Source organism: Propithecus coquereli, unplaced genomic scaffold (assembly GCF_000956105.1).
Source record: "Propithecus coquereli isolate 6110/MARCELLA unplaced genomic scaffold, Pcoq_1.0 Scaffold215, whole genome shotgun sequence".
NCBI lineage: Eukaryota > Metazoa > Chordata > Mammalia > Primates > Indriidae > Propithecus > Propithecus coquereli.
The window spans coordinates 2,671,609-2,682,455 of record NW_012146634.1 but is presented as its reverse complement, the minus strand read 5'-3'; the positions used below and the strand labels follow the sequence as shown (position 1 = coordinate 2,682,455).

Below are 10,847 nucleotides of genomic sequence, written 5' to 3'. Positions count from 1 at the left end.
GAAAGGCAAGTGATGAAAAAGAAGCTTGTTTGGAATATGAGTGGACCTCCTATGCATCTCTGTGCTATTCTGTTCTCATAACAAGCAATACTCAAGGTCACTGAAAGGCCAACATAGTTGCATGAGTTATTTGATATCCATAAATACATGAAAAGGGGCCAAGAGGCCTTGCTAGTGATCATTTTGCAAAACTGCCTGATGATGTCCAGTTCCATGACCGAAGAGCACAAAAACAATGTCCAGTATCCAAACGGGAAGGGTATGTTTTGTTATGCTTTTAAAATAACTGGGCAATGAAATTGGCCCTTTACCTTAATAAAAGAAAACTGAAACTTTGGGAACGTAACAAAACAGAGGTAACAAATGCTCTTTCCAGTGCCAACAGGAGCATAAACATGTTCGGATTCATGGAATCTGGAACTTGACCTAGTGAACTGATAGTTCTTATTTGGAGCCTTTGTATTCTACCACATGATTTACTTCACATTTGCACCAAAATTGTTTACTAACTACTGGTGTGTGTGGGCAAGAACAGGGAGTATATTTTTCAAACTGAAAGAATGAATTTAGTCTCTCTCTCTTTTTTTTTGTAGAGACGGGATCTCACAATGTTGCCCAGGCTGGTCTTGAACTCCTGGCCTCAAAGGATCCGCCGTAAGCCTCCCAAAGTGCTAGGATTACAAGCGTGAAACACTGCACCAGGCCAGTCTATTCTTAACTAGTATAAATTCAGATTACCATCAACTTGTCGGAGCCATATAAAAACGGGTAGCTCCTGCAACATTGGGACTTAAAGTGCTATTAAATGTTTCTAAAGACAGAGGCAGCTACATGCCATTGGGGGAGGATGTGGTTAGAAATAGCAATTGCCTAATAGAACCTTTAGATAGAAGATCCTGAAATATTATCCAGGTTAGGAAAAGCAATCTTCCAGAATGGATGCTGTAGAAGTGGTAAAGTGGCACTGTTGACACACTTTGTGTACAAGTTTGAGATGTGTGAATTATGTATAATATTTAAGTCTGAAAGAAAACTTGGACGTGATTTTGAAACATCTTAATAGAAATCAAATCACATTTGCACCTAGACCCAACACCCCTGATAGGAGTATTTACAATCAATGGCATGAAGATTAAAAGACGTGTTGAAAGTTAGATCAAGAGATCTCAAAAACTTACGCTTGTTTTGCCTGGGACGCTGGGGGAGTTTGACATTAAAAAAAAAAATTTTTTTTTGAGACACGTTCTTACTCTGTCACCCAAAGGTCAAGCGATCCTCCTGCCTCAGTCTCCCAAGTAGCTAGGATCACAGGCACGCACCACCATGCCCACCTAATTTTTTTTAATTTTTGTAGAGAGGGAGGTCTCGAACTCCTGGTCTCAAGCATTCTTCCTGCCTTGGGTTCTCCAAGTGCTGAGATTAGAGGCATGAGCCACTACCCCTGGCAAATATTTAATATTAAAGTCCAAAATGGAACTCTAGAATGACATGAATTGAAATCACCAAAGCCTATGTTCCTCTAAGAGAACCATATTCGGATTCTCCTGTGAGGCATAACCACAAGCCCTAACAAAATGTTTTTGTTACACTGGTTCAGTACATCTTCCATAGGATATTCCTTCCTAATTCATTTAGCAGGTTTTTATCAAACACCTATTGCATGCCTAGCTCCTGTGCTTCTCTTGGTATTCCTCAGTAAATCAGATAGCATTGTTTCTTTATTAAACTTTTATATTCTACTGAGTCTCCCTAGAAATTTCTAAAGCAAAATTGCAATTTGGTGATTGTCTCAAAGGCAAAGGGCAGTGTTTACTCTGACATAACCTGCTTAGCCTCAGTGTTCCTGCTGCTGGCCGCTGGACGCTGCCCACAGTCACCTTCCCTGATTTTTCTGAGAATAGGCTATCCAAGATGCACCACATACTGTCTCACATCTCATTGCCACTTGGGCCTCTCCTTTTTAAGTCAAGCCTCCATAGAAATAAATATTTATATATTGCTTCAAAATTTCAAAGGGCTTTACATACCTAATTTCATTTAATCCTTCATAGCTACCATGTCAAACAGGAATGATCTCCATTTTACTCATAAGAAAATTGAATCCCTTAAAAATTTATTGATTTTATCTAAAATTTGAACCCCAGTCTCCTGATTTTCAGCATCTGAGCTCTTCTTGATTCACTAGTAGTTTTCAAACTATGCTGCTCACAGCCCTCGGGGTCTCATAAAGGAGATTTTCAAGAGAGGCTGAGTGGTTGTGGCTCTGCCCCTCCTCCCTGGCACCCCCACTGCATGGGAGAGGCAGAGGTGGGGTGAAGAGCAGGTTGGAAAGAGGTGGGAGTTCCCAGAAAGCTTCACGTTAGATCAGTTCCACTTTCATCTTTTTCATTTCAGGCTTTCATTCAAGATTTAGTTTGAAGAAGATTTCATAAGGATAAAAACCTAAAAACCACTTGATTTCACCAATCTGCTTTTACAACCGTCTGTCAAGCTGGGAATCACTAGCTCACATCCTCATGTCTAGCCCAGAACCCAATATTCTATAGACACAGTCATGTTCATTGCACTCCGTGCAATAGTGAGGCAGCATATGACACGATGCTTAAGAGTCCCCACTGTGCAGCCAGAATACCTTGGCTTCAGTTCCACCTCTGCTACTTATTAGCTGTGTGACCTTGGTCGAGTCAACCTCTCTGTACCTGAATTTCTTCAACTGTAACTGTAACTGTAATGGAAGTAATAATAGTTCCCCAGAAGATTATTGTAAAAATTAAATGATTTAATACATGTAAATAAAAAACAAAACAAAACGAAAATCACAGGACCAGGAGTGATGGCTCCTGACTGTAATCCCAGCACTTTGGGAGGCCAAGGCGGGAGGATCACTTGAGCCCAGGAATTCAAGGCTGCAATGACCTATAATCATGCCACTGTGCTCCAGCCTGGGAGATGGAGTGAGACCTTATCTATAAGAAATAAAAATTAAAAATAAAATAACCACAACTTAGAACAGCATCAGGCACTGTTTTAATTGGACAAACCTCATGGCATGTCTCCCCCTCTCCTCTAACAGAACAAAGTACACTGTCGAAGTACAGATTCTTTTGTTAAAAGCAAATTGCTGAATTTCAGTTCCATTCAAGTCAGTTTGTCTCATGGGAAAGGATGAGTCTTACAAATTTGACTTCTTTATTTTTAGGCATGTGTGGGAAATTATTACTGACAGGAAAACGAGACTGAATACAATAAAATACCATGAAATTCCTCACCATTCCACAGGTTTGGTTATGCTCCAAACCGAAACACGTTCCTTACGTATAAAGTAATTGTTATACACCTCAAACAGGGTGACACAGATTTAAGTCCATAGTTGCTGCTAGCAAAAAAGTTTTATCTCCAAACCGGAAGTTATATTGAACTCAGGACTGCTCCCACTGAAGCAATGTAACAAAGAACTAAGCTGAGGGTTTACTAATGGTCACCCTGAGCCCCATAGAACCTCTGGTACGCTGTCTTCTGAACCACAAGTCACTGCGGGCGCTGAGGCATTGAGTTGGGTAGGGTGAAGAGCAGGTTGGAAGGAGGTGGGAGCCCCGGCAAGTTTCACAGCAAGGGGGGGAGACCTACTACAGCAGCATGAATGGAAAGAAGGGTTTTCTGGACAAAAAGGAGCCAGGCAGCAATGCTCTGTGTACGGTTCATTCCTGTAAAGTGTCATCTGCTTCCAGTAAAGCCTCAGGTATCTCTAACTCAATGAGCTACAAGAAATCTCCCATTTAAAAAGTACGTTTTTTTATTTGTTATTTGGATCTCAGAATGTTTTCTATTAAAATAATGTTCTAAACAGTGGTTAAATTTCTGTGTTAGCTCCAACCAATGTAGTCCATAACATAGCTGAAATGTTTCACACCAATAATTTTTTTTTTTTTTTGAGACAGAGTCTCACTCTGTTGCCCGCCTAGAGTGCCGTGGCGTCAGCCTAGCTCACAGCAACCTCAAACTCCTGGGCTCAAGTGATCCTCCTGCCTCAGCCTCCCAAGTAGCTGGGACTACAGGCATGTGCCACCATGCCCGGCTAATTTTTTCTATATATTTTTAGTTGTCCGATTAATTTCTTTCTAATTTTTAGTAGAGACGGGGTCTCGCTCTTGCTCAGGCTGGTTTTGAACTCTTGAGCTCAAACAATCCGCCTGCCTCGGCCTCCCAGAGTGGTAGGATTACAGGCGTGAGCCACCGCACCCGGCCCACACCAATAATTTTTAAAAGACATAGAAAATAACACCTTTGCTAAAAACTAAAACAAAAATAGAATTAAATGAGACTAGTTTATCTTATATATTGGTACCTAAAGAAAAGCATGCTTAATTAAAGAAAAAGGATTAGTAGATTTGTCACATTGAAGGGAATTTCTGGGCATTTTCCTTAAAGGGTACAGATGATGACAGGACTGAGATTCATTTTGTTTTGTTTTAAATTCAAGTTTTTTCCTTATGATAGAAATAACACTTGTTCATGATAGAAAATGCAAATAACCCAAAAGAAAAAAGTAAACATCACCATCATCCCTCTATTCAGAGAGAACACTGGTACAAGTTGCCCATGCAGTTTTCAATATCTATACTAATACGTAAATTGATACTTTTCTTTTTTTACAAAAACAAGATTATACTATATATACATCTTTGTAATATAATTTTCACTAATAAAATTTAGTGAATGTTTTTCATGTTAATATGTATTCATCTATATCATCATTTTAATGATTGTGTGGCATTTTATTTTACGGTTGTACCATACTTTAATCAATCTTCTATTGTAGACATGTAAGTTTTTCCTTCTTTTTGACTGTTATAATGGTTTGGCAACAATTAACTTTCTTGAAATATATCCTTGAGTACTTCCGTAATAATTTTCTTAAGATAAAGTCATAAAAATGCAATCGTTAGATCAATGGATAAGCATATTCTTTAAGGTTTTCGATAAATATATTGCCAAATTTCTTTTCAAAAAAGCTAAAATCTTACACTTACACCAATCACATATAAGGTAAGGTACCTGTTTCTCTATATACCATTCTAAACACTGAGTTTCAGCCAAGAAATTGGTTCTTTTTTATAATCAAATTCCCTTCGAATTGTATGGGAAAATAAAAATAAACTGAATAAACTGTGAATTATTTTTAAAACACTAAACTATAGAATATATACAGTTTTAGAAATTCATCATAGTATAATCAGTTATATTTCTAACCTGCATCACGTGAATTCACAAACAGAAAGAGCATTTCTTGAGAACTTTTCTTTTTTTTACCTATTTTTTTTTTTTTTTTTTTAGAGACAGGATCTCGCACTGTTGTCACCCAGGCTCTGGACTATACTGGCACAATCACAGCTCACTGCAACCTTGAACTCCTGGGCTAAAACAATCCTTTCCACCTCAGCTTCCCAAGTAGCTGGGACTACAGGCATGCACCACCACACCCATCTAATTTTTTAAAAAATTTTTTGTAGAGATGGGGTCTTGCTATATTGCCCAGGCTGGTCTAGAACTCCCAGCCTCAAGTGATCCTCCTACTTCAGCCTCCCAGAGCTTTGGGATTTCAGGTGTGGGCCGCCATGCCAAGCCTCTTCTCATTTTTAATTTGATAGTGAAATTTTTTAATTTATTCTGCACTTTTCCCCATTACTTAACCAACTTTTTTCTAGACATCTCCACATGCTAACAACTTTATATTCATTAACTCGTTTACTCAATAAATTAAGAATTTAAAAAACAATATAGCAATATATATAACCTAAACATTTGTACTGCTGTATAAAGCTGAAATAAAAAAATTTAAAAAAAATAATAATGTGGGACTTGAATACCCCAAACTTACATCAAAGTATTAAATACCTCTGTCTGCGTCCTTCTCCCCTTCTAGATTCAAAAAAAGAGATCTCCCCTCTTTTTTACCTGGGTCTTTCTTCCACCCCCTCCATGTCCTCCAGAACTGGAAACTTGTTCTGCACGTTAGTTTCCACTTTCTTTGTATGTTTATTTTTACCCCATCTACTTATTTCTATTCCCAAAATCTATGCTCCCCTTACCCTAGTTCTCCTCTAGCTATCACTATTTTTTCTCCTTCCATTCTTTGACAGCATCATTAGGAAAGAAGAATCTCTCTTACCTCCCATTCACTCTCAGAATCATCAAGCCTCCACTCTCACAACACCTCTAAAACTTCTCCAACTGTGGTGGCCACAGAGGTGGGAGCAGATGCTCTTGAACCTGCTTCAAGGCGCATAGATGGCTGACAGCTTACGGTGGCCACACCTTTTTATTTGCCAACCTGAGGCCATGCTCAGTACCCACACTCCCCATCCCATAATCAATGACCGAACATAGTGAGGGTACTAGAGTTGGGCCAAGTCTGTTCTATGCAGGTATTTTAGTCCATTTTCTGCTGCTATAATAGAATATCACAGACTGAGTAATTTATAAGCAATAGAAATTTATTTGGCTCACAGTTCTGGAAGCCAGGTAGTCTAAGAGCATGACACTGGTATCTGGCAAGGGTCGTCTCATGGCAGAAGAGCAAAAGGCAGAACAGCTCAACAAAGAGAAAGGCACCAGGGGCCAGACTCGCCTTATAACAACCCACTCTCATGATAACTAACCCACTCCCTAGATAATACCATTAATCCATTCATGAGGACTCCGCCCTCATGACTCGGTCACCTCTTACTAGGCCCCATCTCCCAACACTGTTGCATTAGGAATTAAGTTTCCAACACATGAACTTTTGGGGGACACATTCAAGCCACAGCAGCAGGACTACTCTATTGGGCAACCTTTGCTGGGGAACTCTCTGATTGCCTGGCTAGGACTTTTCTCAGTCTATAGTCAGAGGCTCCTTCTACTCAGGCATCCTTCCTTCCCCCTCTCCTCTCACAAGTGTCAGCCCTACAGAGCAAAGTGATCTGACAGCTCTCCCTGCCTACACCTGCTCTTTCCCCTTTATCCTTCACGGACATTAACCCAATAAGTTTCTTGCATGTCTAATCTTGTCTTGGCATCTTCTTCTTGGAGGACCTGAACTGAGCCAACAGTGATCACCAACATTCCTACTTGCCAAAGCCTATGGACTGTGTTCTGTCCTTTCATGAAGTCCCACAGCATTTAGCCCTGTGACTCAGTTTCAGATTGTGTTTCTCCTGCAATTTCCATGATATAGTAGTTTCCAGTTCTTCTCTTTCCTCCCCTATCATTTCACCTTTCTTTTAGTGGTCTCTTCTGTCTACAACCAACCTTTAAATATTGGTTATCTTAAGAATCCATCTGTGGCCCTCTATTCTTTTCTCTCCACACATTCTCTCAAAGTGATGTAACTTATTATCAGAGTTTTAAGCAATATCGTTGCTGATGACTCTCAAATCCATCTCCAGTTCAGCCTTCTGTCCTTAGCTCCAGAGCCAAATATCCAACTGCCTGCTGGATATTTCCACTTTAATGAGTTAAGCCAAATACATTGGCTTTGCCTTAAGCCTGTTCATCCTCCTGTGCTCTTTATCCTAGTGAATGACACTACTCTCCTAAAAATTGCCCACAAGGAAACTTGACTCTCAGTCTCAAAACACCTTTTCCATTAATCCCCATATCTAATTTGTGACATGATAATTCTGTCTTTAAAATATGTGTTACCCAGAAAACACAGGCAAACCTAAGGGCCCCGGAATGGCAGGCACAGGTTTGGTGGCCAGAAAGGTTGTAGTGGATGCACTACCATATCTAGATCAAGGTAATGAAGCACCAGGAATGTGGGAAGCAGCTGCGGCACTGGAGGAAACTCACAGATACTGACCTACTAAGAACTACCTGAGCTGCCTGACAGCCATGGATTATTCTGCTTTTCAAACGGACACAATGGGAAATGAATTTGAAAGACTGGTTGCCCGCCAACCAATTGAATCGCTCGAATCGCTCAGTATGAAACGATACAAGCTTCCAGCTCCTTCCTCAAGTCAGAAAAATGACATCAGTGCATGGCAAGAATGTGTAAACAGTTCTGTGGCCCAGCTGGAGCATCAAGCAGTTTGAATTGAGAATCTGGAACAGCATGTATGTAATGCCTGGAAAGTGTATAATGAAAATCTTGTTCATATGATTGAACATGCACAGAAAGAGCTTCAGAAGTTAAGACGTCTCATATTCAAGATTTAAACTGGCAGCAGAAGAATATGCAACTCATGGCTGGATCTAAACTGAGAGAAATGGAGTCAAAATGAGTATTGATAATTCCATCAGCTTTCAAATTGCTATTCCATCTCTCTTTCCTGTCTCTTCTATCTCTCTAATTCTCCCTCCTGCTATTCCTGATTTGCTCTTTTATAAATTAAACTTTTTATTTTGAGATGATTGTGGATTCAAATGCAGTTGTAAGAAATAATACAGAGATCTCCTGTGTACCCTTTACCTACTTTCCCACAATTGTGCCTGTTTTTAATACAGAAAGTTAAAAGTGAAGGCTAGTGTTATATAGCCCTGGATGAACAGTATATATATATATATTTAAAATAAAATCTTTTAAGATAAATTTCACATTGAGTAATTTTTCCTCTTCTTTTTCTTTTCTAGTTGGGTATCCCTGGTCAGTAAGAATTATGAGATTGAACGGACTGTTGTGCAACTAGAAAATGAAATCTATGAAATCAAGCAGCAACATAGAGACGCAAACAAAGAAAACATCCATCAAGACTTCTGAAAAGACAAATTAATTTTGAGGGTAGAAAGGAAGAAAGTTGGGCTTTCACAGAAGGCATCTGAACTTTCTCTGAACTATGAAGGACGACAGCATTTCACAGAGACAATTGATGGTTAAATGTTTAGAAATCATAGACTATGTGGACTGTTGCGTTGATTCTATTTGTATATCTTAGGAAAATAATTTCTAACTTGGTGGTATTTTTATAGCCATAAAGAAAACTTCAGGCTCTTAAGTATGACTTTAGAATAATATCATGTCATAGAATTAATTTTTGAGCCACTTGAACCATATTTTGTATCCAAAGATTTCTATTCAAAGCTTTCAATATGTACAGGAAGTTGGAAACCGTTAGTTTATGTCTTGATCTAATAAAGAGGTAGTTCTAAAAATACACACACACAGAGATATGTGGTATCTGTCACTTCCACTTCAATACTACACTGATTGCCTCAGTTTAAGCCTTCATTATCTTTCACCAAAATTTTCAAAATGATCCCTTAACTGGTCTTCCTACCTCCAGTCACCTAACACACTGGGGCCAAAGGGATCTTCCTGAAATGCCAATAGATCACATGAGAGGTGGTATGATACAGAAGTAGAGAACACAGGCTTCAGCTTCAGATGACTCTAGGTTGAAATCCTGACTCTGCCATATGCTGACTGTATGACTATGGCCAATCACTTAATATTTCTGAGCCTCAGCTACTTCATTGAAAAAATGAAGATAATAGTATCTACCACATAGAATTGTTGTGAAGAATAAGTGAGATAATAAATGAAAAGTGATTGGTATAAGATACATGGTTTTTATTAATGTTATTGTTACTATTGACACTCCATTCATAAAAACTCTTCAATCGGTCCCCAATGCTACAATGATTAAATTCAAAACCCTTAGCATGGTCTTACTTCTGCCTCTCTCTCTTTCCTGTCTCTTGGCATGCACTTTCTCAAACTTTATACTTCAGTCCCAGCAATACTGAACTAATCGCAATTGCACAAGTGGATCATGTATTCTTGAAAATAGTGCATTTATGAGGAAGGGCTTGGGCCCTGAAATAGATGAGTATATAGCATTTGAGTTTTGGGGGACCCAATGAGATAGGAGCATGAAGTAGTTAGGAGAACCCCATGGGTTTGAGAAACTTTATTTTCTGCTTAGTGCTCCATAATTATATGGAAGTTTATTCAAGAATTTGTCAAGTTTTTTTGGAGGGGGAGTGGGTAATTTTTTAGAAGTGCATTTTGCCACTCATATGGATAAAATATTTGATGATCTGCTAGAGATTTGCATGAGGTATCTAAGATCTACACTACTAAACAGTTCTGAGAAAGCAATTACTTCTCTTCTCAGTTACAGAATTAGCCGAAAATCATCTCTCATCATTACAAATCACCTTATTTTGTTTTCTTTATCGTACCCATTATCACCTGAAATCTTATTGAGTTTTGTCCACTAGAATATAAGCAGAGTCTTTGTAATTTTTGTTCACTGTGTGCCACTACCCAGGACAGTGCCTGGTTAGGTTTTCGAAAGTTGAGGCCTCACAACTAGTAAGAGAAAGAGATAGAACAATTATCTGTCTGACCTTAACCACTTAAGCTTACTGTCTCCATAAGTATCCAAGAATATTTGTTGAAACAACGAATGAAGACTCAGTGAATGTTTTTGAACTGAGAATATAATGATCAAGTGATGTTTCAGAAAGAGTTAATCTGGTGGTATTATGAAATATGGATTTGAGGCTGGGACAATAATGAGGAACCTATTGCAATCATTTGAATTTGCAGTAACTAATGTCTTATCAGTTAGAGTTACATTGGCTGCTAGTAACCAAAAAACCTGCCTAATAAGTGGCTAAAACAAATTTATTTTTCTTATGTATTAAGCAGTGTGGAGGTGGGAAGTCCAGGGATAATATGGTCGCTTTAGGATGCCACCAGGGATCTTGGTTCCTTCTTTCTGCTCCGGTATTCTTTGCATGTGGCTTTTGTCCTGCTCATCACTTGTGTTACAACGATGGTTCTTTTGGAGCCCCCTACCCAGATATTTCCTTCTCCAGGCAGGAAGAAGAGCAAAAGGCAAAACTTATGCCAGCTG

The 10,847-nt window shown here is 39.0% G+C and overlaps 1 pseudogene; it reads left to right on the top strand.

The window, feature by feature from the left end:
• Positions 1–7,716: 7,716 nt before the first annotated feature.
• On the top strand, positions 7,717–8,743 carry LOC105810589 (annotated as a pseudogene).
• Positions 8,744–10,847: the final 2,104 nt, after the last annotated feature.